Source organism: Anomaloglossus baeobatrachus, chromosome 6 (genome assembly GCF_048569485.1).
Source record: "Anomaloglossus baeobatrachus isolate aAnoBae1 chromosome 6, aAnoBae1.hap1, whole genome shotgun sequence".
In the NCBI taxonomy this organism is placed as follows: domain Eukaryota; kingdom Metazoa; phylum Chordata; class Amphibia; order Anura; family Aromobatidae; genus Anomaloglossus; species Anomaloglossus baeobatrachus.
The window spans coordinates 461,581,195-461,598,208 of NC_134358.1; positions in this window are offsets into that span (position 1 = coordinate 461,581,195).

Consider the following 17,014-nt stretch of genomic DNA (forward strand, 5'->3'; position numbering starts at 1 on the left):
ACAAACTGTTGTGGCCATAAATATTGCAGCAGTTCATTGATAAGGAGTGTGAAAGTTTTACTGCCCTCTGGTTGGTGTCTGGTCCAGAGTTGTGATGCCCCCAGATGCTCTGGAGAACACATTTATTAATTGATGTAAAAAGACAAATCCATGTGACACATTCATTCCTGCTCTGAATGTGTCAAAGGTCATCATAAGTTTGTATTCCCAAAGTCCTGTCTCTCTGGGATTTGAAATAAAGTAATAATAATAATCATCTAATATATAAAGCTGAGTGTATGTATGTGTGTATGTGTGTGTGTGTGTGTGTGTGTGTGTGTATGTAGGCATGTCCTCTAAAGGAATCTGCACAGTCGCTTTTACAATCATGACATTTGGCACAGACACCCCATGTGACTCAGGGAACGTCATAAACTATGTTTGGATGGGAAAATTTAACCTCACGCTTTACAGTTACTCTCCAAAAAACCTGCCTCCATTAAAGTCAATGCGGCTGCGAGCTATTAGGTTATTAATAAGAGCTGTGATCGGTTGCAATAGTAACAAAATAAATTGTTAGTATAAAAAGCTTATGTGTGAGGTAATAAGATGTTTGTGGAGAGACAGATAGAGAGAGACAGAAAGAGACAGAGACAAATAGTAAAAGAGACAGACAAAGGCAGACAGGGAAAGAGACAGACAGAGAGACAGACAGTGACAGACAGGGAAAGAGACAGACCTGGAAAGAGACAGACGGGGAAAGAGACAGACGAGGAAAGAGACACACCTGGAACGAGACAGACCTGGAACGAGACAGACCTGGAATGATCCAGACCTGAAACGAGACAGATGGGGAACAAGACAGACGGGAAACGAGACAGACGAGGAAAGAGACAAACTGGGAAAGAGACAGACGGTGAAAGAGACAGCCCTGGACTGAGACAGACGTATAAAGAGACAGACGGGAAAGAGACAAATGGGGAAAGAGACAGATGGGGAACAAGACAGACCTGGAATGAGACAGACCTGGAACGAGACAAACCTGGGAAAGAGACATACGGGGAAAGAGACATACAGGGAAAGAGACAGACCTGGAATGAGACAGACCGGGACTGAGACAGATGGGGAAAGAGACTGAGAGACAGATAGAGAGAGACAAATAGACATAGAGAGAGACAGACAGACACAGAGATAGAGAAAGACAGAGAGACTGATACAGACAGAGAGACTGATACAGACAGAGACAGACAGACAGATACACAGAGACAGACAGAAACTCAAAGCGAGACAGAGAGACAGTTACTATTCCGGGCAACGCCCGGGTACTACAGCTAATAATAATAATAATAATAATAATAATAATAATATAATTTCCTTTCAATACCAGAAATTTCATGTCCATGATGCTGTGGTCTGGGTTACAAAAATGTTTGGCCACAGGTAGATCTATCCTTTTTTTCTCTAATTGTGTGGCAGTGAGAATTCATCCTTTTCCTGAGCTATAAAATGGCATTTTATTTAAAGAATAGAAAGACAGAACAATAAGAATCACTTTTGACCACGGTAGATACCTGATACCTAAATTGTGTAGTTACTAGACTGTAAAAATGTATACTTTATATTGCTGGTCTATCCTCAATCAGCTGGTTTTGGTGCCAGTAGAGGCCAGATGTGCTAAGTTGCAGTGTGGAACTATACTGCTCTGTCATCTGTATAGTGGTCGAAGCCGGAATAGCACAATCATGCCTATTCATTTGAATATGGGTGGATTTCAACTCCACAACTGATCACTTCTGTCCCTCAATATAAAGTACCAGACAAGCCCTTTAAGAAACTTTGAGTGAGCATGAGTTTTAATGTTGTAAGTAGAGATCAGCGAACATATCAAAGTTCGGTTCATCAAGCCTTGCCAAACAAACCCTATGTTCACCAAACTGAACACAAACCTTTTCGAACCCCATTGGATTCAATAGGATGCCATACCTAAGGCAGAGAAAACATCTCTAGTGGACTCAAAAAGCTTCCTAATCAGCAAAAAGGCATTTTACAGTGCAGCCTCACTGCTTTGGCATCGCTGTTACCTTCCTAGACTATTGACATAAGAAATATTGAGGTGGATGAGATACAGGTATAGGGTTGGTGCTTCCACACCCTTGCCAGTACAGACCTGTGTTAAGATAAGATAAAAAACTTTATTGATTCCACAGTGGGGAAATTAGCACATTACGGCAGCTCAATACAGGAAAGGGTAAAAATAGAAAGAAAAAAAAAAGATAAGTTATATATATATATATATATATATATATATATATATATATATATATATACAGTTAGGTCCAGAAATATTTGGACAGTGACACAATTTTCGCGAGTTGGGCTCTGCATGCCACCACATTGGATTTGAAATGAAACCTCTACAACAGAATTCTAGTGCAGATTGTAATGTTTAATTTGAAGGTTTGAACAAAAATATCTGATAGAAATTGTAGGAATTGTACACATTTCTTTACAAACACTCCACATTTTAGGAGGTCAAAAGTAATTGGACAAATAAACCAAACCCAAAAAAAAAATTTTTATTTTCAATATTTTGTTGCGAATCCTTTGGAGGCAATCACTGCCTTAAGTCTGGAACCCATGGACATCACCAAATGCTGGGTCTCCTCCTTCTTAATGCTTTGACAGGCCTTTACAGCCGCAGCCTTCAGGTCTTGCTTGTTTGTGGGTCTTTCCGTCTTAAGTCTGGATTTGAGCAAGTGAAATGCATGCTCAATTGGGTTAAGATCTGGTGATTGACTTGGCCATTGCAGAATGTTCCACTTTTTAGCACTCATGAACTCCTGGGTAGCTTTGGCTGTATGCTTGGGGTCATTGTCCATCTGTACTATGAAGCGCCGTCCGATCAACTTTGCGGCATTTGGCTGAATCTGGGCTGAAAGTATATCCTGGTACACTTCAGAATTCATCCGGCTACTCTTGTCTGCTGTTATGTCATCAATAAACACAAGTGACCCAGTGCCATTGAAAGCCATGCATGCCCATGCCATCACGTTGCCTCCACCATGTTTTACAGAGGATGTGGTGTGCCTTGGATCATGTGCCGTTCCCTTTCTTCTCCAAACTTTTTTCTTCCCATCATTCTGGTACAGGTTGATCTTGGTCTCATCTGTCCATAGAATACTTTTCCAGAACTGAGCTGGCTTCATGAGGTGTTTTTCAGCAAATTTAACTCTGGCCTGTCTATTTTTGGAATTGATGAATGGTTTGCGTCTAGATGTGAACCCTTTGTATTTACTTTCATGGAGTCTTCTCTTTACTGTTGACTTAGAGACAGATACACCTACTTCACTGAGAGTGTTCTGGACTTCAGTTGATGTTGTGAACGGGTTCTTCTTCACCAAAGAAAGTATGCGGCGATCATCCCCCACTGTTGTCATCCGTGGACGCCCAGGCCTTTTTGAGTTCCCAAGCTCACCAGTCAATTCCTTTTTTCTCAGAATGTACCCGACTGTTGAATTTGCTACTCCAAGCATGTCTGCTATCTCTCTGATGGATTTTTTCTTTTTTTTCAGCCTCAGGATGTTCTGCTTCACCTCAATTGAGAGTTCCTTAGACCGCATGTTGTCTGGTCACAGCAACAGCTTCCAAATGCAAAACCACACACCTGTAATCAACCCCAGACCTTTTAACTACTTCATTGATTACAGGTTAACGAGGGAGATGCCTTCAGAGTTAATTGCAGCCCTTAGAGTCCCTTGTCCAATTACTTTTGGTCCCTTGAAAAAGAGGAGGCTATGCATTACAGAGCTATGATTCCTAAACCCTTTCTCCGATTTGGATGTGAAAACTCTCATATTGCAGCTGGGAGTGTGCACTTTCAGCCCATATTATATATATATTTGAATTTCTGAACATGTTTTTGTAAACAGCTAAAATAACAAAACTTGTGTCACTGTCCAAATATTTCTGGACCTAACTGTATATAAGAATACATATTAACAATGGTTATATAGCTGAATTATCCATTTAAAAGACAACTTCACAATTTATTATACACTCTAACTGCAGTTGGAATAAAGGACCTACGAAAGCGCTCTGTCCTACAGAGCGGATGTATAAGTCTCTGACTGAAGGAGCTATTCAGGCCCTCCACAGTTCCATGCAGAGGGCGGAGGGGGGTTTTCATGATAACGTTCAGCTTTGATAACATCCTGCTCTCACCCACCACAGCCACAGACTCCAGAGGACAACCCAGCACAGAGCATGACCTCCGTACCAGTTTGTCGACCCTGTTTCTGTCCCTTTCAGTACAACCAACCCCCCCAACACACCACTCCATAAAAAAAGGCAGATGCTACCACCATGTCATAGAATGTTCTAGACAGAGTCCTACAAACACCGAAGGACCTTAGCCTTCTCAATAGGTGGAGTCGACTCTGGCCCTTCTTATACAGGGCATCTGTATTCGTAGTCCAGTCCATCTTTTTGGACACCCAAGTACTTGTAGGAGTTCACTGTCTCAACATCTTTACCCTGCATGTTCACCGGTACTATAGGGGGTGACTTCCTCCCAAGGTCAATAACCATCTCCTTCGTCTTGTTGGTAGAGATGAGTGAACCAGCCGCGGTTCGCCGAACCGAGGACCCGTTCGAGTTCGGTTCGCCGAACGTTCGACGAACCGAACTCGAACCAATAGGAAAGAATAAGAGGCAATCACAAACACATAAAAACGCATTATAAATGTACACATACAGTTAATAAACATTGCCATAACACTTACCGGTGCCCGCGATGCGTCCTGCACTCTGTCTCCTGTCACTATTCCTTCCGATGATCACTGCGTCCTCCCGATAACCAGCACTGACCGGACCTTCCGTGACGTCGTCAAAATAGCCATACGACCAGTCACGTGGCTATTATCTCATTGGCTACAGACTGGTCACATGGCTTTGACGTCATGTCCTGTCCTAGGTCCTGTCATTGCACTCTCCGGTACACGGTGCACATTTGTGTATCGCCGTGTACCGGCGACATGCTCTAGCACACGGTCGACTCCCCATTCCGTTAGGGACCGGCTGACACAGCCGGTCATTAACGGAGATCACCGTTGCAATAGCAACGCAGTTAGCGGTGACGTCACCGCTAACCGCGGCTCCGGGAATCATATGATCGGAGCACCGTTGCTATGGAAACGCATCTGTCAGCGTTACCGCTGTTACCGCTGTTACCGCTAACAGCCAGCAGCACTGATCTCTCACGGAGTGAAGGCTGCACGGGAAGCAGCGTCTTCCCCCATGCAGCAGTGATGGAGCAGAGCTGCATTTGTTGAACGAGAAAGACAGAAGACCATGGATCGTGGAGGGCTGACAGTGAGTAATAAACATGGAGTCTCTAATGTGTCTGTGTATTTATTTCTATTAAAGTATTTTTTCTCTGTGTGGTGTCTTTTTTTTAACCCTTTATTGGAGATTCTTAATGGCCGGGTCAAACGTGCCTGACATTAAGAATCTCTGGCTTAATACTAGCTAGTAAAATAAAACTAGTATCAACTCATTATTACCCAGCAAGCCACCCGGCTTCAGGGCTGTTGGAAGAGTTGGATACAGCGCCAGATGATGGCGCTTCTATGAAAGTGCCATTTTCTGAGCCGGCTGTGGACTGCAATTCGCAGCAGAGGCGCCCAGAAATCTCGGGCTAACCTGTGCTGCGGATTCCAATCCCCAGCTGCCTAGTTGTACCTGGCTGGACACAAAAATGGGGCGAAGCCCACGTCATTTGTTTTTTAATTATTTCATGAAATAAGTGAAATAATTAAAAAAAACAGGCTTCCCTATATTTTTGGTTCCCAGCCGGGTACAAATAGGCAACTGGGGGTTGGAGGCAGCCTGTGGCTGCCTGCTGTACCTGGCTAGCATACAAAAATATGGCGAAGCCCACGTCATTTTTTTGGTGGGCAAAAAACTTCTGCATACAGTCCTGGATGGAGTATGCTGAGCCTTGTAGTTCTGCAGCTGCTGTCTGCTCTTCTCCATACAGACAGCAGATGCAGAACTACAAGGCTCAGCATACTCCATCCAGGACTGTATGCAGGAGTTTTTTGCCCCCTGAAAAAATTGTGTCGGCTTCGCCATATTTTTGTATGCTAGCCAGGTACAGAAGGCAGGTACGGCTGCCCCCAACCCCCAGTTGCCTATTTGTACCCGGCTGGGAACCAAAAATAAAGGGAAGCCCTTTTTTTATTATTTCATGAATTTCATGAAATAATTAGAAAACAAATGACGTAGGCTTCGCCCCATTTTTGTGTCCAGCCAGGTACAACTAGGCAGCTGGGGATTGGAATCCGCAGCACAGGTTGGCCTGAGCTTTCTGGGCCCCACTGCTGCGAATTGCAGTCTGCAGCCGCCTCAGAGAATGGCATTTTCATAGAAGCGCCATCTTCTGGCGCTGTATCCAACTCTTCCAGCACCTGCCTGCTATACCTGGCTAGCATACAAAAATATGGCGAAGCTCACGTCCTTTTTTTGTCGTTTTTTGGCAAAAAAAATAAAAAATGCTTCCCTGGATTTTCCATTGCCAGTGAAGGTAACACCAAGCAGTGGGGGTTAGCAGCCAGTAGCTGCTTGGATTACCCTTAGCTAGCAATACAAAAAATGCAGCGGGAGCCCATATATATTTTTTTTAATTATTTATTTAAATAACTAAAAACAAAATGGGCTTCCCTGTATTTTGATTGCTGGACATCACAGTGCTGTAAAAATAAATCTTTAAAAAAATGACGTAGCGCTCCGCGGTATTTTTGATTCTCAGCGCAGATAAAGCAGACAGCTATGGGTTGCCACCCCCATCTGCCTGCCGTTACCTTGGTTGGCAATCAAAATACAGGGAAGCCCATTAATTTTTTCTATTTAAAAAATAGTAAAAAAAAAAATGACATTGGGTCCTCCCATTTTTGATAGCCAGCTAGGGTAAAGCAGACGGCTGTAGCCTGAAAACCACAGCTGGCAGCTTTACCGTGGTTGGGGATCCAATGTGGAGGTCCCCCCAGGCTCTTTTTTTATAATTATTTTATAAATATTAATAATTACACAAAGAAAGTAGGGTCCCCCCCAAATTTGATCACCAGCCAAGGTAAAGCGGACAGCTGTGGTCTGGTATTCTCAGGGTGGGAAGGTCCATAGTTATTGGGCCTTCACAGCCTAAAAATAGCAGGCCGCAAGCACCCCAGATGTGGCGCAACCACTAGATGCGCCAATCCTGGCGCTTCACCCCCGCTCATCCCGTGCCCTGGTGCAGTGGCAAACAGGGTAATAAATCGGGTTGATACTAGCTGTAAAGTCACCTGAGATCAAGCCCAGCAGTTTGTGATGTCATGGCGTCTATTAGATACCCAACATCATAAACTGTCAGTACTAACAAAAAAATTCGACAAAAGAAATTTATTTGAAAAAACAGTCCCCAAAACATTCCCAAAAAAATAAAGAGGTCCCACGATGACTCTGGACCGTCTAGAATATGAGGGGAGACACTCAAGGAACGTATCCCCCATTTTCTAGGAGTGCAGACCCTTCATGTGAGGAGTGTGGGTGCAATGAATCTGTGTGACGGGAGTGTACAACAGAGCAAAGGATGGACGAGGCCGAGGGACGATCCAACAGGTTTATTCACAAGAACACTGGAACAGCACACGATAAGTCCACGTAAAACAGATTCGGGGGCCCTTCCCGACAATCCTCGGACCGGATAACAGAGCAATCGTCCTTACAGTAGTCCAAAGAGTTCCACACAATCCCACGGGCCGCCACACAGGCCTAGCTCCGTCCGTTTCCACAGCCACCCAGGCTGGAGCTCCTTCCTCTCTTTAAGTTTCAGCTCACTCTGAAGTTACAAAAAAGGGAAATGCATTGTCTGTGCTCCTTGACCAGCCCACCATGTTCAGGGGGTGGGGGTTACACATCCTATCATCAATGGTTTTGTCCATCACAGGGCTCCAGTATGTCTGCCAGCCACAGTAGATGAAGGGATCCCCTGCTGTGCAGAACAATGACTATTCCTTCACTGGCCAATGCAATTACAGATTAGATACACAACTCTGGAAAGAAGAGGACAGGCTATTTACATAATCACATTAGATGCCAAGACTACAATTGTATGAGATAGACACATTGAGACCAGTAGCTCCCCCAAGGAAATACATGAATTACAACTAATACAACCAGGAAAATATACATATCATGACATAGTATCACAGCATATACAGTGAGAGGGTAAATTACATCTTCACAATCCCTCCCCCTCCCAACTTGTGTGCGTACTAGGGACCTCTACAGGTCACTGGTTAAGTACACACAGGCAGAGCGTTACTTACATGTGGCTTCATGCAGCCACGAATTGGCATCGTAGCTCTCCCACATCATTGCCCAGGAGAACAGCTGCAGGCAGACCACCCATCACCCCAACCACACATCGCCTGACCCCAAAACCAAAGTTCAGATCCACAGTGGCTGTGGGAATAGTCCTCCATTGTCCACCAGCCAGTTCAATAACAATCCCAGGTCCTCTATGGATTGCCTCAGGCCGAACCACTCGGGGATCAGCCAGTGTGAGGAAAGCACCCGAGTCACAAAATCCAACAAGTCTCTGTCCATCCAGCACAACCTACTGCAAGTGCTTACCTCGATGAGCAGAAGTCGTCATAACTGCGGGTCGCACCCCGTAAACTCCTGGTGGTGCAACATGGGGGGCTGAGTCACTAGGCCAGTCCTCACATAACGGTGCCACATCTTCCTCCATGGCACTGGGCTGTAAATAATTAACAATCCGATTGGGTGCAGGATCAGTCCTCATTTGAACAGCTGGGCAGGAGACTTGCCGATGCCCTGGCTGTCCACATTGATAGCATCTGAGCTGGGTCTCCCTCCATCCAAGGCGTCCTCTTGGGTAAGGGGTAGGGGAACTTGGAGGCCGGCTCCCACCTGAAGGTGCTGTAGGGGTTTGAGGATGATTCCTCCATGGCCTGGCTGGGCATGAGGCCTGCAAATGCCCGGGATGCCTACAAACATAACACCTGCGCTCTGTTACTTCCTCTCCCCGGCGTATTCCAGAAAGTGCAGTAGAAGCAACTGGAGGCACATTAACACGGGTATCAACATGTGGTGGCTTAGAAGAACGGGGAACAATGGGGACAGAATAACTGGGGGCATCCGGTGTTGTGGAGCTGTTAGGCGTCTCTCCATCCTCCAACAGAACCCTCCACTGAGGCTTGATGGTGAGAGCCTCATCAGCGAGAGCAGCAGCTTCCTCCACTGTCGCTGGTTTTCTCTCACGCACCCATTCCCGGATCTCAGCGGGGCACTGGGCAAAGAATTGTTCTTTTAGGATGACCTGCAGGAAGGTCTCCCAAGATAAGGCCTCCTCTGCCTCCAGCCAGCGATTACACATTTGTTTGAGTCTATGAGCATATATCTTAAAAGACACTTCCCCATCACAGGCTAAAGCACGGAACTGAGTCCTGTAAGTGTCTGGGGTCACAGCATAATGTTCTAGAATAGTCTGTTTAATATCCGCATACTCACAGTTCCACCGAGGGTCCATAGCTCTATAGGCTTCAGCAGCTCCCCCCTCTAGGAGCCCAACCAGATGCCGGACACGCTCCCTGTCCGGGACTTCCATTAATCGACACTGATGCTCAAAGTCCTGGAAGAAGCCCTCAATGTCGCCTGCAGCCTCATTAAACGGCTTAAAGTCTTTGCGGGACACCCTGGGAAGTTCCCTCATGATGGGTGCTGGGGTTACAGTCTGTCTGGAACCTCTCGCGGCTTCCACAGCGAGCTCCTTATCCAGCAGTGCCATCTCCTCCATCCTGCGCTCCTTCTCTTTAGCTCCACGCATGGCCTCCCTCTTATCTTCTATGGTGGCCTCATCTCCAAGCAGTGCCATCTCCTCCTTGTACCACACAACCCATTGACTTTTTTGGGTATTCACCTCCGGCTGCCGCCTTTCTTCCGTTTGCTGTGAGGATCCTTCCTCCACATCATTTTGCGAACAGACTCCTTCTAGCGCCTCAATCAGCTGCTCCTTGGAGAGTCCTTTGAAACGAACTCCTACTTCACGGGCCTTTGATTGCAGGCTCCCCAAAGTCCAGGTCTTGTACTCTGCAGTGCTGGTTCCTGATGTTGAGCCATTGTCCTCCATTCCTTCTGCTCTGATCCCAGCGCTGCCAACCAGTTTGTGACGGGAGTGTACAACAGAGCAAAGGATGGACGAGGCCGAGGGACGATCCAACAGGTTTATTCACAAGAACACTGGAACAGCACACGATAAGTCCACGTAAAACAGATTCGGGGGCCCTTCCCGACAATCCTCGGACCGGATAACAGAGCAATCGTCCTTACAGTAGTCCAAAGAGTTCCACACAATCCCACGGGCCGCCACACAGGCCTAGCTCCGTCCATTTCCACAGCCACCCAGGCTGGAGCTCCTTCCTCTCTTTAAGTTTCAGCTCACTCTGAAGTTACAAAAAAGGGAAATGCATTGTCTGTGCTCCTTGACCAGCCCACCATGTTCAGGGGGTGGGGGTTACACATCCTATCATCAATGGTTTTGTCCATCACAGGGCTCCAGTATGTCTGCCAGCCACAGTAGATGAAGGGATCCCCTGCTGTGCAGAACAATGACTATTCCTTCACTGGCCAATGCAATTACAGATTAGATACACAACTCTGAAAAGAAGAGGACAGGCTATTTACATAATCACATTAGATGCCAAGACTACAATTGTATGAGATAGACACATTGAGACCAGTAGCTCCCCCAAGGAAATACATGAATTACAACTAATACAACCAGGAAAATATACATATCATGACATAGTATCACAGCATATACAGTGAGAGGGTAAATTACATCTTCACAATCTGCACTCACTCTCTCCGGGTCCACAGCAGCAGAGTCCATGTCGTAATGGTTGCTACCAAAGCTGCAATGCCCTGCTCATGAGGTAAGGGCATGCCTAATCAGGAGAACTATTCTACATTTCCAAATATTGGTATTTGCTGATATTATTGCTATTCCACCCACTATATATTGGGGATAGGATCTTGGAGATGGAATACCCCTTTAAGTCCAGTTATCCAGCTGAATGAATACTTAACAACAGAGCTCGCTATTTAGATGTTTTCTTGTGGCGTATAACGGACTCTCATGTTTGGTAGTCGTTCAGCAGGGAAACTATAAAAGCAAATCCCTCCATTTGGAAATGTAGTTTATAGCTCTCCTGATCAATTATGTTCCATACTTCATGAGCAGGGCATTGCAGTAATAATAATTTATTCATTTATATAGCGTTATTAATTCCATAGCGCTGTATGTCTTTGGAGTGTGGGAGGAAACCCACGCAAACACAGGGAGAACATACAAACTCCTTGCAGATGGTGTCCTTGGTGGGAATTGAACCCAGGACCTCAGCGCTGCAAGACTGCAGTGCTAACCATTGAGCCACCATGCCGTCCATTTAGCTTACAGATGCATAACCACCACTCAGTGTGTCTGAACACAGGAAGCTGAGCTGGCAGGCGCTCTGTGCATATGGCAGCGTCTATTGTGAAGGAGAGGGCCGTGGGGGGATGAACGCTGCACATGTACTGTGGGACACCGGGGAACACCGGTGGGGTTATAGGGGGTGACCTGGCAGGGCCTGGGGAGGAGTTTTCTGCTGCATGTGTCATGGCACATGCGACAGAAATCAGAGGAGTAGGGTGAATGCAGCTGGCGCGCTGCTGTGCGCGCGTCCATCTTGGATTTCTGGGAGGGCATCAGGGGGGGCACTTTGGCGACACTGGGGGACCGGGGAGGAGATTTATCATGTTTGTTCATGCCAGATGGGAGATAAATCATTTTTTACCGACACTGTCATTTACTGTAACATGATAATCGGTATACGGTGTATACCTGTGATCACGTAAGCGGGGACCAGAAAAACCATCCTGAATCATGATCTCCAGGGTCTCAGCTAGCCCTGAAACCCCGGAGATTTTCTGACGCTGGGGGGCACTATTCACTTATTTCTGCCTGCTGTTTATAAACGGCAGATCAGAATAAGGCTACATTAAGGGGTACTTTGCACACTACGACATCGCAGCTGCGATGTCGGTGGGGTCAAATTAAAAGTGACGCACTTCCGGCATCGCATGTGACATAGTAGTGTGTAAAGGCTCGATGATACGATTAACGAGCGCAAAAGCATCGTAATCGTATCATCGCTGCAGCGTCGGCGTAATCCATAATTACGCTGACGCGACAGTCCGATGTTGTTCCTCGCTCCTGCGGCAGCACACATCGCTGTGTGTGAAGCCGCAGGAGCGAGGAACATCTCCTACCGGCGTCACTGCGGCTTCCGTAGAATATGCGGAAGGAAGGAGATGGGCGGGATGTTTACATCCCACTTATCTCCGCCCCTCCGCTCCGATTGGCCGCCTGGCGTGTGACGTCGCTATGGCGCGGCACGACCCGCCCCCTTAACAAGGAGACGGGTCGCCGGCCAGAGCAACGGTCACAGGACAGGTGAGTCCATGTGAAGCTGCCGTAGCGATAATGTTCGATACTGCAGCTATCACAAGGATATCGCTGCTGCGACGGGGGCGGGTACTATCGCGCTCGGCATCGCATCATCGGCCTGCAATGTCACAGCGTGCAAACTACCCCTAACACGACCGATCCATTTTTGTGGTCTGCAAGTCCGTTTTTTTTCACGGGTGCATCCGTGTGGCATCCGTTTCAGTTCCGTAGACGGTCCGTATGTCATCTGTTTGTCATCCGTGTGCCTTCCGTTTTTTTTGTGTACTGCAAAACAACTGAAGGAGAGAAAATACATAAATTTACCCAGGATCCATAGCTTCAACCTACATGAGACGGTCACATGTTCACTCCAGTGCCATTTTCTACTGCTTTTCACAGCCTAGAGCGCTCTGGTGATTTTCCTGTGCTTATACACTTCATATCAGTCTTTTCTGTCATTATAATGGCAGAAAGACACATAATGTCCCACTCTCCTGCATTTTGTAATTTTGCACCCTTTGGTGCCTTTCATGTGGCACTAAGGGGTGCTTAGCTTTGCATTTAGCGAAAAAAAATGAAAAAAAAAAAATGACGTGGGGTTTCCCCTATTTTTGTAGCCAGCTAGGATAAAGCAGACGGCTGTAGCCTGCAGACCACAGCTGGCAGCTTCACCTTGGCTGGTAATCCAAAACTGAGGGCACCCCACGCTGTTGTTTTAAATTAAATAAATAATTAAAAAAAAAAACACGTAGGGGTCCCCCCAAAATTGGATCACCAGCCAAGGTAAAGCAGACAGCTGGGGTCTGATATTCTCAGACTAGGGAGGTCCAGGGTTATTGGACTCTCCCCAGCCTAAAAATAGCAGGCCGCAGCCGCCCCAGAAGTGGCGCATCCATTAGATGCGCCAATCCTGGTGCTTCGCCCCAGCTCATCCCTTGCCCTGGTGCGGTGGCAAACGGGGTAATATATGGGGTTAATACCAGATGTGTAATGTCACCTGGCACCAAGCCCTGAGGTTGGTGAGGTCAGGCGTTTATCAGATACCCGACATCACCAACCCAGTCAGTAATAAAAAAAAATAGACGACAAACACATTTTTATTTGAAAAAACACTCCCCAATGCATTCCCTCTTTAACCAATTTATTAGAAAGAAAAACAAATCCAGGTCTGGTGTAATCCAAGGGGTTGCCATGACGATCCACACTGTCCCAGTCAATGAAGAGCAGGATGTTCCCCATTGGTTGGGAGAGCAATGCAGTGACTTGAGCTAACATCAGAAGGTAAGCCCAGGTCACTGCACGGGATGACAAGTGCTGCTGTCAGCGAGGTACATTACCTGCGCTGATCCCCTGCACTGCTGACAGCACCTGTCACTGAGTTCAATGACCTTCACAGCCAAGTATCGCGAGAGGCCCGTGACGTCACCACTAGTCAGTTTCGGGTCGGAAGCGAGAGAAGGTGATGTGACAAGCGGCGGCCATGGAGGACAGTGACAGCGCTGAGGTCGGGACTTCATCACTGCAGGTAAGCCGAGCGGTACCATGTGTGCAGAGTGCCAGGTGGGCGGAGCCTAGCGGTGTAATGTGTGCAGAGTGCCAGGTGTGCAGAGTGCCAGGTGGGCGGAGCCTAGCGGGGTAATGTGTGCAGAGTGCCAGGTGTGCAGAGTGCCAGGTGGGCGGAGCCTAGCGGGGAAATGTGTGCAGAGTGCCAGGTGTGCAGAGTGCCAGGTGGGCGGAGCCTAGCAGGACCATGTGTGCAGAGTGTCAGGTGGGCAGAGCCTAGCGGGACCATGTGTGCAGAGTGCCAGGTGGGCGGAGCCTAGCGGGGTAATGTGTGCAGAGTGCCAGGTGGGCAGAGCCTAGCGGGCCCATGTGTGCAGAGTGCCAGGTGGGTGGAGCCTAGCGGGGTAATGTGTGCAGAGTGCCAGGTTGGCGGAGCCTAGCGGGACCATGTGTGCAGAGTGCCAGGTGGGCGGAGCCTAGCGGGGTAATGTGTGCAGAGTGCCAGGTGGGCGGAGCCTAGCGGGACCATGTGTGCAGAGTGCCAGGTGGGCGGAGCCATGTGTGCTGGCGGCGCAGTGCGAAGTGGGTGGAGCCTAGCGGGTTCATGTGGCGCTGAGGACGTCAGTGTCGTGGACTGCATGGCTGGGGACAGGTGAGTGTGAGTGTGTGTGTGTGTATGTATGTGTACATGCCGCGTGCAGGAGGGGGCAGAGCGAGCTGAGCGGGGAAGTGTCGGCTTCCTGCACACGTAACTAGGATAAATATCGGGTTACTAACCAAAGCGCTTTGCTTGGATACCTGATGTTACCAGCTTCTGGCAGGCTGCCAGCGATGGCTCCTGCACACTGTAGCTGTAAAAAGCCCCGCTTTTTGCTGCTAGAACCGTTCTCGAACGTAACTAGAACTATCGAACTTTAGCAAAAAGCTCGAGTTCTAGTTCGATCTAGAACAACCCCCAAAATCACTCGAACCGTGAACTGGAGAACCGCGAACCACGCTCAACTCTACTTGTTGGTATTTACTTGGAGAGCATTGGTCTCACACCAGCCAAAAAAGTCACTGATGACTAGAGTTGACACCCACTGCCCCTGATGAAGCTAACATAGCGACACGCGTTGGGCCAGGTTCTCCAACTCTATTTTCAGATAGGGAATCACTATGATAGGAATTTTCTGCCTATGAGGCATTGCAGTTGCTGTTCTGACTATTTGGTCACAATGCTGCTTGAAAGATAGAATGTCTGTCTCAATGTATACCTATTTATAAGATGGTTATATCTCTGATTCATTATCTGTATTGTTATACATTTTGAACTATCTATGGTGATTCTGGTACAATATTTATCTTTGAGAGGACTTATTCTGGATTGGGTCTCATTATTATTGTCCTTGGTGTTTTTTAATATGTCTGCACTGTGTTGTATTTTGTATGTGTGTTTTTAAACTTTTTGATACACAAATAAAAATTGTATTATAATCTAATTCTGGAGTGAGTGCCTTTTGGTCAAGCGCTTTTCTTGTGATTGATATGATGACTAGAGTTGAGCGCGGTTCGAGGTTCGCCAGTTCGCGGTTCGAGTGATTTTGGGGGGTGTTCTAGATCGAACTAGAACTCGGGCTTTTTGCAAAAAGCTCGACAGTTCGAGTTACGTTCGAGAACGGTTCTATAAGCAAAAGCAGGGCTTTTTACAGCTACAGTGTGCAGGGAGCCATGGCTGGCAGCCTGCCAGAAGCTGGTAACCAAGATAAACATCGGGTATCCAAGCAAAGCGCTTTGGTTAGTAACCCGATATTTACCCTGGTTACGCGTGCAGGGAGCCGACACTTCCCCGCTAGGCTCCGCCCCCTCCTGCACTCAGCCTATACACACACACACACACTCACCTGTCCCCAGCCATGCAGTCCCCGGCACTGACGTCCTCAGCGCCACATGGCCCCGCTAGGCTCCACCCACTTCGCACTCCGCCGCCCATACACATGGCCCCGCTAGGCTCCGCCCACCTCGCACCCGCACACATAGCCCCGCTAGGCTCCGCCCACCTCGCACCCGCACACATTACCCCGCTAGGCTCCGTCCACCTTGCACCGCACACATGGCCCCGCTTGGCTCCGCCCACCTCGCACCCGCACATATTACCCTGCTAGGCTCCGACCACCTCGAACCCGCACACATTAGCCCGCTAGGCTCCGCACACCTCGCACCGAATACATAGCCACGCTGGGCTTTACCCACCTCCCACCGCACACATTACCCCGCTAGGCTCCGCCTACCTCACACCCACACACATTACCCCGCCAGGCTCCGCCCACCTCACACCGCACACATGGCCCCACTTGGCTCCGCCCACTTCGCACCCGCACACATTACCCCGCTAGGCTCCGCACACTTCGCACCGAACACATAGCCCCGCTAGGCTCTGCCCACCTCGCACCACACACATTACCTCGCTAGGCTCCGCCCACCTCGCACCCGCACATGTTACCCCGCTAGGCTCCGCCCACCTCACACCCGCACACATTACACCGCTAGGCTCCGCCCACCTCGCACCCACACACATTACCTCGCTAGGCTCCGCCCACCTCGCACCCGCACACAGTACCCCGCTAGGCTCCGCCCACCTCGCACCGCACACATGGCCTCTCTCGGCTTACCTGCGATGATGAAGTCCTGCCCTCCTGACCTCAGCGCTGACACTGTCCTCCATGGCCGCCGCTTCACATCTGTCACTGCAGCCCGAGACTGTCACTAGCGGTGACGTCACGGGCCGCTCGAGGCTACTTGGCTGTGAAGGTGATTGAAGTCAGTGTGCAGTATCAGCAGTGCCGGAAATCAGCACAGGTAATGTACCTCACTGACAGCAGCACTTGTCATGCTCTGCAGTGACCTGGGCTTACCTTCTGATGTTAGCTCAGGTCACTGCATTGCTCTCCCAGCCAATGGGGAACATCCTGCTCTTCATTGACTGGGACAGTGTGGATC